We start from the raw sequence: 18,006 nt of genomic DNA, 5'->3' as shown, positions 1-18,006 counted from the left end.
GAACGAGTCCCCAGAGCCTCTCCTTAAGCCAAGACTTGCCAGCAGCTGGAATTGGGAGCCTGTGTGTCCCAGCTCCATCCTCCAAGCACGGCTCATCAGTCGCCTCGCACAGAGGGGCTCGCTGGCTCTATACGCACCCCAGCCCGGAACTGGATACGGTCTCTCCTCTACGGGGAGGGCTCCCCAGGACAAGGAGCTCTCACAGGGGCATTGGGGAACCTCCGTCTTCAAAGAGAACAAGCTCACCTGGGCGGCTCTTATGTCACCAGACGCTTCAGCTATCAGGCGGTTCAAGAGACCGCTCGGCAAACGGCCGTCACCTCCCTGCAAGGCGCTCTCCAGCTGGCGGTAATTCTGCACTCGGTCACCCTGAGGACAGACCACGGAAGGGAGAAATTAAGACTTACTTTGCCCTCGTTCCCGGGGAGCTGCGAGCTGCCAGCCCTTGCTCTCCGGAGAGCCTGCGAACGGCACCATCGCCTCGTGCCCCCAGCTCGTGTCTGCGACAGAAAGGAGCGGAGGGAGCAGCTGCCCTGCAGACGGTGTCCGAGCACCAGCCACCGACCCGAGGTCATACCGACGCCAGGCCAGGTCCTCCCCAAACCCACCACTCCTATGGACATAGCCCAGCGCCAGAGGGAACGTTCGGACACGGGACGTGCGGCACTTGCCCTCTCCTGGGCAGGGAAGGCAGGGCTGGTGGGGGGAAGCCCTCAAGCCTCTGGCAGCACAGTGGGATGCCCCCGTCTCACCTCGTTGTCTTGTAGACGCTCCAACAGAGAAGTTGCAACGGCAGCAAGGGTGGGGCCAGCCGCAGGGACAGAACCCATCGCCCTGCTTCTGCCCCCGGGATGCGTAGGTCTTGGCGGGGGACCTACACACGGGCAGCAACCTGGAAGGGAAGAATCCAACAGCTTTCGGAGGGGCCCAGCGACGGCGTGGATGGAGACAAGCTGGAGGTCAATCCCCATTAGACATCCAGGGCGGACATTTGCAGCAAGAGTCACGAGAGGCCAGCGAGGCCACCGGTGGGCTCTCCGTCCTTGGAGATGCTCAAACCTCGAGGGGACTCGGTCCACCGCAGACGACCGCGATGGGTCCTGCCTCCAGTGTGCTTTAGCCCCCTGCCAGCCCCTCACCTTCAAGCACTCTCAGCCTCCTCATCGCAGCAGGATTCCCTGGATGGACAGACTGGTCTCTCCAGGTCTTCCTCCTGTGAAAGCTGGGAGCAACTGGCCCAGGGAGGGACGCTGGAGCCGCAACATCAGAATGGAACATCAGAACCGAACATTGTGACATCATCACGTAACCCGGCTGTCCCTCAGACAACACTTCACCTGGGGTCCCTGCAGGGGGGAACAGCACGGACCCGGGGCGAGGATGGGCCTTTCGAGAAAGCTATTGCTCAAAACCATCTGCGGGCTACAGGCAAATTCAAGCCGTAGGGAACGGGGAAACCCTGCGCTGCAGGGCCCCGCAGCGTGGCCCCTGGCCCCGTGTCACTGCAGCCCTTTGTGGGCTCGGGGGAAAGAGTAGCTGCCACTTCCCACCGAGTTTAGCTGGAGTTGTGGTTACTCATCAATACTTTAAATCCCTGCTTGTTCCTTTCTGATAGCGGCTGGGTTCGCTCCAGGAGCTGCTATTCTTCTGTGTAACCTGCGGGAGACCTCCCCCGTTTCCCTGCAGAGACCTTTCCGTTTTGGTCCAGGCAAATGACTCCGTCTCTCTCTCTCTCCCCAAAAGGTGTCTTTTCCCTCTATATTAAGACAGAAAATGGTAGGCTGAGGCAAAGCTGATCAGCAGAGAGAACATCGAGCGCCACTCTCCCCTGTCTAGAACAGAATGAGGACAGTCTAGAACAGAACGCCAACTCGAAGCTGGCAAAAACGCCAAACCAGAAGGATGTATTGGTCACAACCTTGCCAGTGAGACAAAGGGAGTCAAAAGAATCTGAGTTTACACAATAAAGGGGGGTGAAAGATGATGTTTAGTGCCTACATTGTTGAAATTAGCTGAGGCAGAGACAGTCCTTGATAAGAAGAGCTGGTCCCAAGAACCAGCCAATGAGGTAAAGACAGTCCTTGATAAGAAGCAGGAGCAGGCCCCAAGAGCCAGCTAAGACTGGTCTTGCGGCTTGGGTGAATACCAAGAAATCACTGAGCCTGCGCAAGGAAAAAGGTTACTAGCGGTGACGAAGAGGAGTCATCTATCTTCATCTCTGCGACCACCGGACGACCACCATAAAGAGGCCCTGCGCAGGTGCAGTTGGGAGGGGACTATGGAAATGACCTCTCGGAGCAAATTTTAATATGAAGCGGGGATAGGTCATGCATATGTATAGGCGTATTGTGAATATGTACTACCTGACTGTATAAACTTGAGGCGAACTGCCGAGTCGGGCGCGCACGACTTTGGTGGGACTACCCCCCGTGCCGCCCAGCGCTGAATGAACATGCCTACTTTACAGTCTCACTGATTGTGGAGCCTGTTTTCCGCACGTCACCAGTGCCACTGCTAACGTGCATGTTTCCAACCACAGCACATTATAGCAGCCAGCACGTCATTGCCTTTACCCACACAGGCCTGGGTGCGAGAGCATAATCATGGAGTCAAGGACAGATCAATATGATCATCGTTGAAGACCCTTTACTAGAGCATCAGACATCATTTTATACGTTGTTTACATCCGTACATGCGTTTAGCTATTTTACTATTGGTTACACACATGCTTCACGCGCTGTCCACACGCCTAGTTACACTTAATGATTGGTTATATCAACACTGTACACGCGCATAAACATAAGACATAATTGGTTATGCTTACTAAAACATGCGAACCTTGTCTCAGTCTAATTGGTCAAGATAAACTGCCGAATTGAGGTTCTTTGTGCCAAGTTCCCATGCGCACCTGTGTTCTTCTGATTGGCATCTTTCTTTTTTTGTCTTCTTGTTTATTCTGTTCAAGGCCTTCTAAAGGCGTGTGGAATGCTCTTGCGACCGTTAGCTAAATATGTGTCCACACCTGGGCGTGGAGAGAAGGACTTAGACAGCGAGGACCGTTGGCTGTCGTGAGCCGAGGTGGGTTTGGTAATTCTGCTATGCCCGGACTTCTGCAACACTAAGGAAGCCTTTCCTAAAGCTGAGCAGAGCGCTGATGTCATGGCAGTGCCTTGACCAGGAGAAACCCAGCAATACTTGAGCAAAATCAAGTTGCAAGCACTGGTTTTATCTCGGGATGTTTTTCCCCTTTTTCCAGACTATTTTTCACCTTTTCAGATGATAAAGTTACCGTCACAGTTCCTTGGTTTTGTGCTTATTGATAGTATAGAATCATAGAATCATTTAGGTTGGAAAAGACCTTCAAGATCATCGAGTCCAACCATCAACCATGCCCCCTAAACCATGTCCTGAAGTACCCTGTCCGCTCGCTTTTTGAATATCGTCAGGGATGGTGACTCAACCACTTCCCTGGGCAGCCCATTCCAATGTCTGACAACCCTCTCAGTAAAGGAATTTTTCCTCATATCTAACCTAAATCTCCCTTGCTGCAACTTGAGGCCATTTCCTCTTGTCCTATCTCCAGCCACCTGACAGAGGAGACCAACACCCACCTCACTACAACCCCCCTTCAGGTAGTTGTAGGGAGCGATAAGGTCTCCCCTCAGCCTCCTTTTCTCCAGACTCAACAGCCCCAGCTCCCTCAGCCGCTCCTCATAAGACTTGTGCTCCAGGCCCCTCACCAGCTTGGTTGCCCTCCTCTGAACACGCTCCAGCACCTCCACGTCTTTCCTGTAGTGAGGGGCCCAAAACTGAACACAGGACTCGAGGTGCGGCCTCACCAGTGCCCAGTACAGGGGGACAACCACCTCCCTGCTCCTGCTGGCCACACTATTTCTGATGCAGGCCAGGATGCCGTTGGCCTTCTTGGCCACCTGGGCACGCTGCTGGCTCATATTCAGCCGGCTGCCAACCAGCACCCCCAGGTCTTTCTCTGCCGGGCAGCTTTCCAGCCACTCTTCCCCAAGCCCGTAGCGCTGCATGGGGTTGCCGTGACCCAGGTGCAGGACCCGGCACTTGGCCTTGTTGAACCTCACACGATTGGCCTCAGCCCACCGATCCAGCCTGTCCGGATCTCTCTGTAGGGCCTCCCTACCCTCAAGCAGATCGACCCTGCCTCCCAACTTGGTGTCGTCTGCAAACTTGCTGAGGGTGCCCTCGATCCCCTCGTCCAAATCATCGATAAAGGTATTAAACAGAACGGGGCCTAACACCGAGCCCTGAGGAACACCACTTGTGACCCGCCGCCAACTGGATTTCACCCCATGCACCACAACCCTCTGGGCCCGGCCAGCCAGCCCGTTTTTCACCCAGTGAAGGGTGCACTTACTTATCCAGGCCACGAGACGCCAGCTTCTCAAGGAGTATGCCATGAGAGACAGTGTCAAAGGCCTTGCTGAAGTCGAGGTAGACAACATCCACAGCCTTTCCCTCATCCACTAGGTGGGTCACCTGGTCACAGAAGGAGATCAGGCTGGTCCAGCAGGACCTGCCTTTCGTAAACCCATGCTGACTGGGCCTGATCCCCTGCTTGTCCTGGACTTGCCATCTGAGCGCTCTCAAGACAAACCGCTCCATAATCTTCCCCGGAACCGAGGTCAGGCTGACAGGCCTGTAGTTCCCCGGATCCTCCCTCCGACCCTTCTTGTAAATGGGCGTCACGCTGGCAAGCCTCCAGTCCTCTGGGACCTCCCCTGTTGACCAGGATCGCTGATAGATGACAGAGAGTGGCTTGGCAAGGACCTCTGCCAGTTCCCTCAGTACTCTTGGATGGATCCCATCAGGTCCCACAGGTCCCATAGATTTCTGAGTGTCCAGATGGCGTAGCAGGTCCCTAACTAATTCCTCCTGGATTAAGGGGGGTATGTTCTGCTCTTCATCCTCGCCTTCCAGCTCAAGGGGTGGAGTACCCTGAGGATGACTGGACTCACTATTAAAGTATTAAAGTATGCCGGGATGCCTTTGGTTTCTCGGTGCTGAGCTGCACTTCAGAGATACCAGCCGCGCTGCTCAAGGATGCTTCTCGTCCCCAGCTGTGTGCACAGGATCACGGTTCCCAGGCTGGCAGGCTTTGTCCCTGCCGGTATTTCAGCAAACATCTTCTTCTAGTCGGTATTTTTCCCCTTATAACCAGATCACCCGTGTGCCTCGCTCATGTCACAGCCCTGCGGTCCTGTGGCCCCTTTGCCCCACGGCCCCCGAGGTTGCGGAGCCCTGTGGGTTCTGGCACTGCTCCACCACCACCACTGGTGGGGCTGCGAGCGTGGGTGTCCCCCCCACACCCCTGATGGTGCCTGTTGCTGCCGGGGACCCTGCCTGTCCAGGGCTGCTCTGCAGAGAGCACCGGCACCAGGAGGGGCAGGCAGGTGTAGAGACAGAGACACTGCCATTGCTGGTCCCATGGCTCGGGGGGGGCTGTGAGCAGTGACCGCTGGGACCAGGCGAGGCGGCCGTAGGAGGGGAAAACCAGCAAAAAGCACAGGGAGGGACTGCGGTGTCCGCCTCTGGGGAAACGGTGCAGCAGAGAGAGAGAAAACCAGTGGAGAAACCTCCAGAAGAGGAGGGAGATGATAGTCTGGGACGGCTGCCCTCCAGCACCGGTGCTGCTGCTCAGTTAATCTTTGCCTCCAGAGCATCTGCTCACAAGCTGACAATCCATGAACTCCGTCTCAGAATCCACAAGCAGAAAACCACCAGTCTGATAAACAGGGTCAGGCCTCTTCTGAAGAGGCTGGAGAAGACTAAGCCTAACCTTAAAGCCCCGCTCTTGGGGGAAGGAGACACAGAGGAACAAGAAAAGCCCAACCCTGTACAGGGTCTGAGGGTGCCTCCTTGGACCTTTACATTTAAAGCCACTGGATTCATTAAGAGCAGCTGGGGACAGGGACCAGGCTTAATTAGCCAGAGGAGAAGAGGAGCGAAGGTTTGCCTCAGCCAGTGGCCCGGCTGCAGACACAGCCATGTGAGGTAGCGTACGGAGCGAGTTCAGCTCCACGCGTGAGTCATGAGGCTGAGCACCCTGACACCTAGGTTCATCCTGTCTCGCTTTAGGTGTGTATCTGACGGGCTTGGCTGTTGACTTGCCTGAGAGAGGGAAACAGCAGCAGCGTGGTGGCAATTTCTTCTCCGCAATATGTGTCGCGTGCTCTGGCGGGTTTTCTTTCCTGTACGGGAAACTGCACAGGGAGGCGCCTACGGCTGGGCAGGGTCAGTTTCACCTGAATGTGTAATATTTTCTATACTACCCCACTCAACTCTCTCCAAAGTGAAAGGACCCTCATACGAAAGAACCAGTAAATCCACACGAGAACCGATGGCGTGAAACCACATGAAGGAGCTTGCTGCCTTGGAGCGAAAACCAACTACAAAGGGCTTTGACTAGAAGTAACCTTGAATTTCACAGTGCTGAAACAAGAAAGGTTTTTACATGGGTTGGAGCACCCTGCTGACTGTCGAGCCACCAATACGAGGAGTCACACCTATGCTGAGAAGCACGGTGACCCGCTCGGCAACCCAGACAGCTGATGCCACATTACAGTGTGGAAAAGATAAGTCAGTGTGCTGGACCCGGGGATGCTGAAATCAAGACTTGCCTCATCGCTGGACCGCTGCCGCTTCCTTTGCACGAGGCTGAGTTGCCGCTGCTGGCTGAAGAAGCCCCAAAATTCTGACAGATGTTAGCAGGACTCGGCTGGTTTTTGCACAGTGTTGACAAAGGGTGCTTTTCACGGGAAGCAAGTGGGCTGGCTCTGGACTTGTAGGGTAAGGATCCATTAGTCCGACCATAAGGGCCACGGCTGGAAGGGAAGAGACACGGTTAAAGCATATTAGACTGTTCTCATCACACAACCCATTATGTGTCTTATTTTACACACAAAGCTGTCTAAACACTAACGCAGATAACTGCGAGTGGCCAGGAAGAAAGAAAGAAAGAAAGAAAGAAAGTCCTGAAGTCGCCAACCACTGCATGTTCTTCCACTGACTGTGGGGCTCTCCGTCTGAATTACGTGACCTAGGAAAACCTCGGCCATTTTCACATTTCTCTGTGGATAACACGGTTCCCAGTGACTCCGTCAGATCATCCACGTTCCCTGACCCTCTGATGCCATGAAGTAAGGAGAGGACCACAGCCTGGACTAGTGCCAAAAGAACCATGTTTCGGCTTTCCCCGGCCAGGTCTGCAGACAGATGCCCGTGCGTGGAGGTTTGCTGTAAGACTGCTTTCATGCTCCTCAGCAAGCAGCTCGAGGGATCGCAGCATGCAGTGAAAACAGATTTTGTTTGAGCCACTGTTCTTTTCTGTCTTTGGCATACCCGCTGCTTCAGCTGTCATGTCAGCTATTCATTTGTCAGCTATTCATAAAAAAAAAAAGACGGAAGATTTTAAATTTCTCTTTGGAAGACAGTATTTGACAGTACCAGAAAATTTTACAGTACACACAGAGAAATGTACTTTGAAGAGAGAAATGGCCCTTAGCTCAACCCATGTACTCCTGCCAGGCAACTGGGGACACCCAGCATCCTGGCGCTAAGCGTGGAGAGATGATAGGTAATGGGAATCATATTTGCCTTCTGATGCAGCTGTATAATACGATTCTTCCGTTCTTTTTCTGTTGTCATTTCACTATATTGCGATTTCAGTATATGAAGTTGTGGTGAGTTGACCCTGGTTAGATGCCAGGTGCCCACCAAAGCCGTTCTATCACTCCCCCTCCTCAAGTGGACAGGGGAGGGAAAATATAACAAAGAGCTTGTGGGTCGAGATAAGGACAGGAGAGATCACTCACCAATTACCGTCACGGGCAAAACAGACTCAGCTTGGGGAAAATTAACTCAATTTATTACAAATCAACCAGAGTAGGGTAATGAGAAATAAAACCAACTCTCAGAACACCTTCCCTCCACTCCTCCCTTCTTCCCGGGCACAACTTCACTCCCGGATTCTCTACCAAGCCCCCCCAGCGGCACAGGGGGACGGGGAATGGGGTTTACGGTCATCACGTGTTATTTTCTGCCGCTTCATCCTCCTCAGGGCGAGGGCTCATCACATTCTTCCCCTGCTCCAACGTGGGGTCCCACTCACGGGAGACAGTCCTCCACGAACTTCTCCAACGTGGGTCCTTCCCACGGGCTGCAGTCCTTCACAAACTGCTCCAGCGTGGGTCCTTTCCACAGCGTGCAGTCCTTCAGGAGCACACTGCTCCAGCGTGGGTCCCCCACGGGGTCCCAAGTCCTGCCAGAAAACCTGCTCCGTGGGCTCCTCTCTCCACAGATCCGCAGGTCCTGCCAGGAGCCTGCTCCAGTGCAGGGTTCCCATGGGGTCACAGCCTCCTTTGGGAACCCCCCTGCTCCGGCATGGGGTCCTCCATGGGCTGCAGGTGGATATCTGCTCCACCGTGGACCTCCATGGACTGCAGGGGGACAGCCTGCCTCACCATGGTCTTCCCCACGGGCTGCAGGGGAATCTCTGCTCCAGCACCTGGAGCATCTCCTCCCCCTCCTTCTTCACTGACCTTGGTGTCCGCAGGGTTGTTTCTCTTACATGTTCTCACTCCTCTCTCCGGCTGCTGCTTTCCATCTGTCCCAACCTTTTTTTTTCCTTCTTAAAAATGTTATCACAGAGGCGTTACCACTATCGCTGATGGGCTCGGACTTGGCCAGCGGCGGGTCCGTCTTAGAGCCGGCTGGTATGGGCTCTCTCGAACACAGGGGAAGCTTCCAGCAGCTTCTTCCAGAAGCCACCCCTGTAACCCCCCCCTCCCGCTACCAAAACCTTGCCACACAAAGCCAATACATTAGTATATATCACTTCTCTAAATAAAAATTCCCCGTAACATCAACTATCCTCAAATAAATAAATTTAGTATGAAAACCTTAAACCTCCCTCATGCAGAGCATCTGAAAGTAGCTGGTCAAGGAGTATAGGACTCTGAGACCCTGTCACCTGCCAACTAGCTGAGGGCACGCTCTGCCACATTGTCCGCACCCCTCGTGAGGAGTGGACATTGCATCATCGCCGGTGCCCAAACTTGGCGCATTGCTAGCGGGCGATCCTCTCGTGGGGCTTTGTGCCAGAAATTGCAGCCCCCTGGGCAGGCATGAGAACTGTTTTTGGTCGCCCTCTGCAGCCTCTTATTGGACTCAGTCTTTGTCACCTCGTCAGCCAGGGCGTTAATGGGAGATGGTGTCAAAATGCGAACTAAACCCAAAGTAAACAACATCCTTTGGTCTCCCCTGTTCCCAGCATGTTCTGCTCCATCCTCTTCCAAAGGACCAAAGCAAGGCCGACCAGCCTGTGCTGCCTCCGATCTCCTTTCTGGCCCTTCCCGAAGACAGGAGCCACATTTGCTTTCTCCCAGTCCTCGGGAACCTTTCCCAATTGCTGCAACACTTCCAAGATCATTGAGAGCAGCCTCATGGTCACGTCAGCCAGCTCCCTCAGCACCCGTGGGTGGATGCCCTGAGGCCTTGGCATGGCCCCATCCCGGCCCCCCCGGTCTCTAGGAAAGAAAGATCAACTCTCCATCGGTGTGACCATGAAAGGAAATTTATTGCCACCAGAACCCCGTGCCCATCGTGGTCCACAGCCGCAGAAGATGCTGTCTGCCCCTGGCCGCAGGCGATGATGGAAAGCTGCAGTGACACAGGAGGGGTGATGAGGAGCTGGCCTTGCTGCGTGCTCCCCTTCTGCTCCAAGCCAGGCTTTTGGCTGCCAAGCCTCTGACCTCCTCCCTGACCTGCAGAGCCGGAGCTCAGCTCCGCTCAAACCTACCTGAGGAGAGGAGCCTCATTCCTGCTGCTGCTGCCAAGAGCCGCCAAGGCCTCTTGTTTTTTCCAGGATGTCTCCTAAGGCAAAGAGGCAAATGTCAGAGCGTTGCCCTCCAGCCCTGTCTCGCGGCCCTCCCCTACGCCTGGGACATGCTCGGGGAGAGAAAGATCAGAACTTTACAGTCGGGACATAGCAGCAGGCAGAGCCGAGCATCGCTTCGTGCGGGGCCCGGCCACCCCACCAGCGCCGGCTCTGCACGCTGTCGCCTTCTCCTCCGTCGTGTCCCATCATGATCCCCTCATAAAGGCACTCAGACTCTGTGAAATACCTCTTAACATCCTATTTATCAGAGCTAGCGCTAGAAAGAAAGACTGATAGAGATAGTCCCTTCAGATGCTAGGAACCTTGCAAAACAGCACCGAATGCACCTCCAATCCCGATGCAGGGTGCTGTGCAGACACCGCCTATGGGAAGGGTAAGGCCATTTTGGCCATTTGAGCTGTTACAGGATTTTCCTACGAGGCCATGCAGGCGGCATAGTCGCTGGTACATGGGGGAGCTGCCCGCAGGCTCCTCGGTCGCAGCGAGCTTGCTAAGCTCCTCCTGAGGCCAAGGGACGGGATGTGCACAGAGCAGCACAGGCTTGGGTCTCCTCAGGTGCGGTTAACTGTTAGGTGGCTCTCTGAACTCCTTGGCGGGCAATGGGCTTTGGTCAGGATCCCTTCAGCTGCCAAGGGCTGAAGTTGCTAGAAACCCGCTCAGAGGCCATCTCAGCCCAGGAAGCCTTGTTTGGCACCAGGTTTCCCCCTTGCCACCCTGTTGACATCAGGCGAAGGAGCGTGGTCTCAGGAAAGAGCCCCGTTTGCCTTTACTAGCCTGCCCAAGGTGCCGAAGCCCCTTGCCGCTCTTCACCAGGCTCTTGCCAGTGAGGGGCTGCAGTCAGAAAGGGCAAAAGTTGGTCTCACCTCCTTGGGTGCTCCCCTGACGGCGCTGCCCAGGCCTCTCACTGCCATCTGCCGCACGGCGCCGATTCCGTGCTGGGATTTCTCCACCAAGACACCTAGGACCCTTTCCAGGGACTTCTTCTCCATGACTGGCGGATCCTTCATCAGCTGCAATAAAGCAATATGCCCGTGAGTGCCACCTAAGTCGAGGCACACCACGCGAACGGGCTTCGTAGAAAGGAGGATCCGTTGGATCCCTTGGATGGTGACGCTCTCTTCTGGCACCTTCTTCCTTCAGAAAGAGGCGTCCCAAGCAGCAGTTTTCTAAGAGAAGCCCTCTGCACCCTTCCTTCCCCTCCTGTTGCCTCACCTCAGCAAAGAAAGCTGTCGCTGTGAGCTGCAGGTTTTCCGAGGGGGAGTTCAGCCACTGGGAGAGGGCCCATATCACACCCCTTGTGACCAGCCGGTTGCGAAGCAGGACACTGCACACAGAGAAGGCAACTCACGGTCACGCGGCAAGGACGCCGGCCACGACCCCAAACTTCCCCAGCTCCCTGCACACATGGGAATGGCCCTGGCACCCATGTCCCCGGGCACAGCCACCCACGAGAAGGTGAGACGCAAGAAGAGGATCTCACCTCGTCAGGAGACACACGCCGTCAGCGTGAGCCTGTGGGTTTCTGAGGGATGCCCACGCTCCCTGCCTCCATAGCAGCAGCAGCCATCTCTCCTCCATGCATCTGCTCAGCACCAGCTCTAGAGCCTCACAGTAAGGGCTGGGAAAAAGAAAGCCCAAAGACATCTCAGGTCGCAGCAGGTCCAGGGAAGATTTGTCTGTAGCAGAGCTAAAAGGCTCCGCTGCCTCGGGAGGTGTTGGTTCACTCATCCCACACTCCACGCCCGTGAAAATGGACATTTTCATCCTTTGCCATGCCTCAGGCCACTGACAGCAGGAGGAAACCCAGGGTCCCCGTGCTCCCTCGATGCCAGATGCCCAAGGTGCTCCCTAAGGGCTCTTCTTACCAGCATTCTATGAGACAGCCCCAGTTCCCCCCAACCCTTGAGGACCAGGAGCAGGGGCAGAGCCTGCCGCTACGAGGACGCGACACAACGGCTCCGTCCGCCTATAAATTTTAAAGGCAGGAACACCACTGCTGCAGCCAAGCCCTGCGGCCACACGCTGCCAGGCCACAGATTACACGAGCTAAGTCTCCACCACGCCAAACCACAGACGGCCGTGGCCAGAGCTGGGCCACAGCCCCCGGGCCGGGAAGGGTCTTCTCCCCCATCCGCAGGGTGCTCGGCCGGACCATTCCCACGCAGGGTCTCTCCCCAGTCCGCGGAGGGACAAGAAGGACGCCCTGCCACCGGGGTTGCACACCAGGCAGGATGAGAGCAACCGGCGATGCCAACCCCGTGACTCCTTCCTCTCTGGGAACGGACATTTCTCCAGGAAAGAAGAGAAGTCGAGCCAGCCCTGGCAACCTGCTGCCACGCGTAGGAACCTGGGCAGGCCCAAGCGCTCCCTCAGCGCCACAAATGAACACAGCTGGCTGGGGAAGTAAAGCTCCCCAACTTCCCTGCCCCTCCTGCTCCTTACCTGCGCAGCTTGTCCTCCCTCCTTGATGCACTGAAGAAGAGCCCTCTCTGGTATCTGAGAGGGGCAGGCAGCATCACCTCACCCAGCGCCTTGCTGATCTCACCCAGGAGGCCAGGAAGGAGACGGGGAAGCAGGCGCTGGACCCTTTCCTTGGCTGGCAGCACGAACACCACCTCGGAGATGGCACAGGGGAGCTGCAGGGAAATTCGGCCAAGAAACACCCATTCAACAAGGGCTTTGCCCACCAGTGCACTCCCGCTGCCTCCCTTGGGGAGCTTTTGCTGCCTGCAGGTCTCATGCCAGGGACAGCCTTGCGGTCCAGGACCAGAAAAACGTGTCCCGGCCCCTCACAGCCCCAGTGCTGAGATGCCCCAGCACGTTACCCCTGTGCAGTCTCCCCAGGCGTTTGCTAGAAAGCAGACACGAAGCTGCAGGAAGGCCTCTGCCATCGAGCGTACCATGAGGGGCTCCAGAGCAGCCTGGCTGTGGTCCGGTTCGTGAGCGGAGGAGTGGGGCCCAGGGCTGTTCTCTCCCGCTGCCTCCAGCTTCTGTGTTAAGTACTTCAGGACCTGAACCCCAAGGCTGCTTCTCCCCAGGATCCTCCACAGCTCCATCGTGTCCCTGCAGGGCAAGAGACATTCACCCTTGAGCTCATACCCTTGGTACCTGCGGTGCCCTCACCAGAGCCCAAACTCTCTCCTTGTCAGCAGTGGGGCTTATGATGCCTGGTTTTTTCCGGAGATGGGAGCACATGGCCTTGCAATGCTCAGACCTTTTGGGAGACGAGCGACCTTGTTCTTCTTTGGATTCCTCTTAACACGGGCAAGCCACGTTTAATCACAGAGGGGCAAGATGGGAGTGCACGGACCTGTCCATGGGCAGACGTTTCTGGAGGAGGCTCTCGACCACAGGCTCGTGGTGAAAGCAGGCCAGGAGATACACTGCGTGGAGCAGGAGGCGCCTGTGGGTGTCCTTTTGCACAGTCTGCATGCGGCTGTAAAGGACGTGCAGGACTTCTGGCACCTGAAAGGAAGAAGACGAGAAAGAATGCCACAACGTGTCCTTTCCCCGTACTTCTACAGAACACAAACACGGTCAATTAGTTCACGAGCAATGCCTGCTCCCTTGACACGCTGTCAGGGTCTAGTCCTAAACTTCACCGTGCCGCTCTGCCCAAGCCCTGGCTCACAGGTCGGAGCGAGCGTGCCCTTGGCACGCAAACACGCACGTGCCCTCGGTTGCTGCACTTGCCTGGGCCCAGCGGTGCCAGGGGCTGAGCACTTTGCCTACACCCAAGAGATGGACAAGTTTCTCACCAAACAGCCTGGGTAACCCTGACCACCGGGCTGTGGCAGTGCAAGATCAAAACCAAAACCACGCTCCAAGCCCATAAAGAAGCCTCACAGTGAAAGGACAGGAACGGGAAGGTCGGTGCATCCCAGGGGTAGCTGTCTCACGGCAAGGACCTGCTCCAGCAGGAGACTTTGGACTGCCCGTGCCCATGCCCCCCGCTCCACAGAGCAGAATGTGGCAGGAGGTGCTAACACGCAGCTCGGACCGGTGATACCCTTCGTCTCGGCACACAGGCTGCGTTTCTTTAGCTTGCGTCAACTGCGCGAGGTGTAGTGCAACAGCCAACAGGGAAAAGTCAAAGCCAAGCCGCAAAAAATGTCCCTCTTACCTCCTGATATATTTGCTGTCCACATTTTTCCAGAAAGGTAGTCATCCACATCTCAGCGGCCCACGCACGCTCGTCTCTGGTACACTTCAGGCTTTCCGTGATGGTGCTCATGAAGTCTGCGGCCTCTGGTGGGGGGAAATACTTGCAGACAGTCTGGAGTGAAATCAGAAAGAGGAGAGACCCGGTCACAACTCTGCATCTCTGCAGAACGGGAAGGAGCCTTGAAGGGACTCTTAAGTTCAGCGGGTCGCCTGTCATGGAAGGGGCAATCACAGTACACTCCTGCCATTTATGTTTTATGGAGCCAAGAGATTTAGAAGTGCCTCCCCTCACGTTTGCTTATCTGCAAAGCTCGTCTTCCGACAACAGCACTCTCTCGTGCACACACACACACACACACACACAAACACGACGTGGTATCCGCTCCTTTGACAGCGTGCCTAAAGGCCAGGCACGTCTCGGAGCCTCCTGCCACTTGCCCAACAACGGAGGTGCTGGCATGACAGCTCCCTCTGGAAATGGCGTGGGAGCCTGGAGGGAGCAGGGGGATGTGCAGGAGCCCAGTCGCCAAGCCCCATACCGGGGCCGGTTACCTTTGCTATTTCGTAAGAGGTCTCAAGCAGAGGCACGTTGTCGGTGGTGTCCAGCCCTTTACGCAGGCATGCAATGTCACCCGCCTCGGGTGCCACCTTCCTGGTCTTGGCTGGGAGAAGCACCAGGTAAAAAGGAGAGTCACATTTACAGGAACCCAACCATCAGCCCCAGCTATCGAAAAAGGAGGACCCGGGGTTGGGGCAGCAAAGGCCAGGAATTTGGCGCAGCGGGATGTGACAGGGATGGCTCTGGGAGGGGGGAAACGTCCTCAGCACAGAGGGATGCTGCTCCCTGAAGCGCAGGCAAGAACTCACTTCTAACCAATTTCTTTGCGGGGACAGTGATTTTGTACGGCCACAGAACACCCCGTCTACAACCTTCCTCCCTTGCGGAGAGCATTTCTTGGCTGGCTGGAGAGGGGTCTAACCAGAACCCCCTCCCCAACCTCACGCTCTGGGCCAGCAGCGGAAGTCCCTGCTCCAAAACTCTGGGCAGCTAACTGATTTCCCCTCTGGTCCTGGGCAGATTTTCCTGACCAAGCCTGGCAAGCCCCCTCTGTCCTCACCTCGCATTTGCAGAAGGTGACCCAGGCAGACCCCTGCCCAGCGGCGGGACGTGGCCAGGGATTCGGTAGTCAGAGGTCCCAGCAGCCCCACCAAGAAGCCAAATTGCTTGCAAGCGCATCCTCTCTGCAGGGGCAAGAGGCGGCAAAAGGGTCGCAGGGAGACCCGGTGCCCGCTCACCTCTCCCGGCCATGCTGCCCGGAGCAGGGATCGGGCAGAGGAGAGGGCAGAGGTGCTGCCCTGCCGCTCCGCAAGACCTGAAACCCAGCGCCCAGCCAAGCAGGGCTCTCTTCTGGGAGAGGCATGGGGCACACAGGAGCTCCCTACTCACCGTGACCTCGAATCGCTCCTCGCAATCACCCAGCAGCTGGGCGCAGACCTGCAAGGCCCTCTCCCGCTCCCACGCTTTGGCCGAGGTGAGCCAGCACTGCAGGACCTGGCGCAGGGGGTTATCCTGTCTCACGACGGGCACCTTTCTCTCCCCGACATCCCTCTGTCTCCCTCCTCTGGACCCTTCCTCGACGGCCTGCCCTGCGGCTCGGCACGGCCCCCAGACCCACCGAGCACTGGCAGTGCTGCCTTCGCAGCCCCGCTCTCTAAGCCCCCCCAAATCTCCGCCTCAGCTTCTTTCCCCATCACCCCATGACTGCGCACATGGACCACATCCTCGAAGGAGGTAGAGGTCACCTCCGCCTCGAGAAGGACTGCTAAAATCCGGCCCAGACCCTTCCTCGACGGCCTGCCCTGCGGCTCGGCACGGCCCCCAGACCCACCGAGCACTGGCAGTGCTGCCTTCGCAGCCCCGCTCTCTAAGCCCCCCCAAATCTCCGCCCCAGCTTCGGAGCGACTCTTTCCCCATCACCCCATGGCTGCTCACATGGACCACATCCTCGAAGGAGGTAGAGGTCACCTCCGCCTCGAGAAGGACTGCTAAAATCCGGCCCAGACCTTCCAAGCACAGCGTGTGCAGGGTCTGAAAGCAAGAAAAGGAGGACTGAGGTTTGGCATCACGGGGGGCTGCCAGGGCACGCTGAGGGGGGATCCTGGCCAAGAGGTGGGCAGCGCCACGATGGCGGGTACCTGTATGTTCCGAGTTTGCCTCGCTATCTTCCCTCTCCCTTCCATCTCCTCCTTGCAAGGAAAGGACAAGATGGTGTGGCAGCACTCAGCCAGCAGGCTGCAACTTTCCTTCCTGCTCAAAGATGGCTTCAGCTTCCTGGCCAGAGAAAAAAAAGGAAGAGAAAAACAACACGGGGACTCACTAGCTCTCTCCAGAGCGGCTCAAATGACAACTGGGTTTGTCCTCATGGAGAGACATCAGAAACGGGAAACGCCGTCCCACCCCGCAGACCCTGCTACTCCCAGAACTATGGTTAAGGTCACAGGGCTCCGGGTGGGGAAACAGAATGAGTCCGAGGGTCTGGGCCGTGGACCTTACCTCAACTGCACCAGACCGAGAAACACTTGGGACGCCGTGGAGTCCCAGGGCTCCTCCATTGTCCGGTCCTGCAAGTTCAAGAGACACACACAAAGTGGGCGGTGGGGACAGGCTTTTTGCGGGGCACAGGCTCTGCTGCCAGACCTATGTAGAAACACTTGCACGCTTCTAGTGGCGGGGCTGGTTGTGTTTTGTGGGGCCAGAGCACACAGGCAGCACATGTATATCCCATGCTGAACGGCCGCGGGCGCTGGCGCTGAGCAGCTCCTTGAGGAAATCCAGAACTGCCCTCATCACCTGCCGTGGCTTCCCACCCGTGAGACCTCTCCCCGTGTCTGACAGGGCTGGACATGGCCCTGGGCACCAGGGCAGAGCTCCTCAGGCACACCAGAGCCCCAGGGAGATGGCAGAGCATCCCCTCCACAGGAGAGAAGCCCCAGTGCCTCTTGGCTCCCTCCTGGGTTGCTCTTCTCTTGCCTGAAAGAAGCCTCAGGGCTCCTCTGCCCTCCCTGTTCCTTCAGTAAAGGCTCCCTAGCTCCTCTGGCACCCGGCAGCTCCCCGACACCTTGTGCTACTTGCACAGACCCCACGGCCACGCCTGACCTTGGTCGCCCAGAAAGCGTCTTGGTACAGGAGGAGCTGATCCCAGGCGTATTCCCGGTGCTGCTCCTCGCGCAGGAGGACGCCAATCATGGCAGCCACCGCCCTGAGGACAGCTTGCTTGTCCTGGAGAGGGAAGGGAGGGCTGAAGATCTGCCGAGCGCTCAGCAACCCCTGCCCACGAGTCCTACCCCTCCCAGAGAGAAGGGCTCACTCCGGAGGACGAAAAGCAGTTCCCCGTGCTGGCACCCAATGCCCCGCTGCTAAAAGGTCCCAGGATTTGGCTGCTTCTTGTCAGCCAAATGCTACCAGCCTTGGGCATGGGACTGGCAGACTCCTGGCCTGGGGGGGGCTGCTTTCTCAGTCCCTGGGCTGGAAAGGCAGCTGCCCTCACCTCTTCCTCCTCGCAGCCCAGCCAGTTTTGCACCACGTAGCAATAGAGGGGGTAAATGTGTTTGCAGAGCTGCGCTTCCCCGACACGAGGGAAGGGGCATTTGTCCCAGGAGCAGAAGTAAGTCTTCACCCCTTCCGACCATTGCTCCAGAACTGCACCAAAAGAAAGGAAAAAGGGGCAGGTGGGAGCCTGCGGCGGGAAGGGTACCTCGCACCCTCACCCAAGCCTGCTTTCAGCACAGCCCCCAGCTTGCCAGCTTTTGGCTTGAGGCCACATCTGGATTCAGGGGCGCAGACCGTGCGCTCGAGGTGTCTGCGCTCTTTCTCTTCTCCTCCCCACCACAGCTTCTCCTCCTCACGTGCCTGT

Source organism: Haliaeetus albicilla, chromosome 2 (genome assembly GCF_947461875.1).
Source record: "Haliaeetus albicilla chromosome 2, bHalAlb1.1, whole genome shotgun sequence".
NCBI classification, from domain to species: domain Eukaryota; kingdom Metazoa; phylum Chordata; class Aves; order Accipitriformes; family Accipitridae; genus Haliaeetus; species Haliaeetus albicilla.
This window is presented reverse-complemented; position numbering follows the sequence as displayed.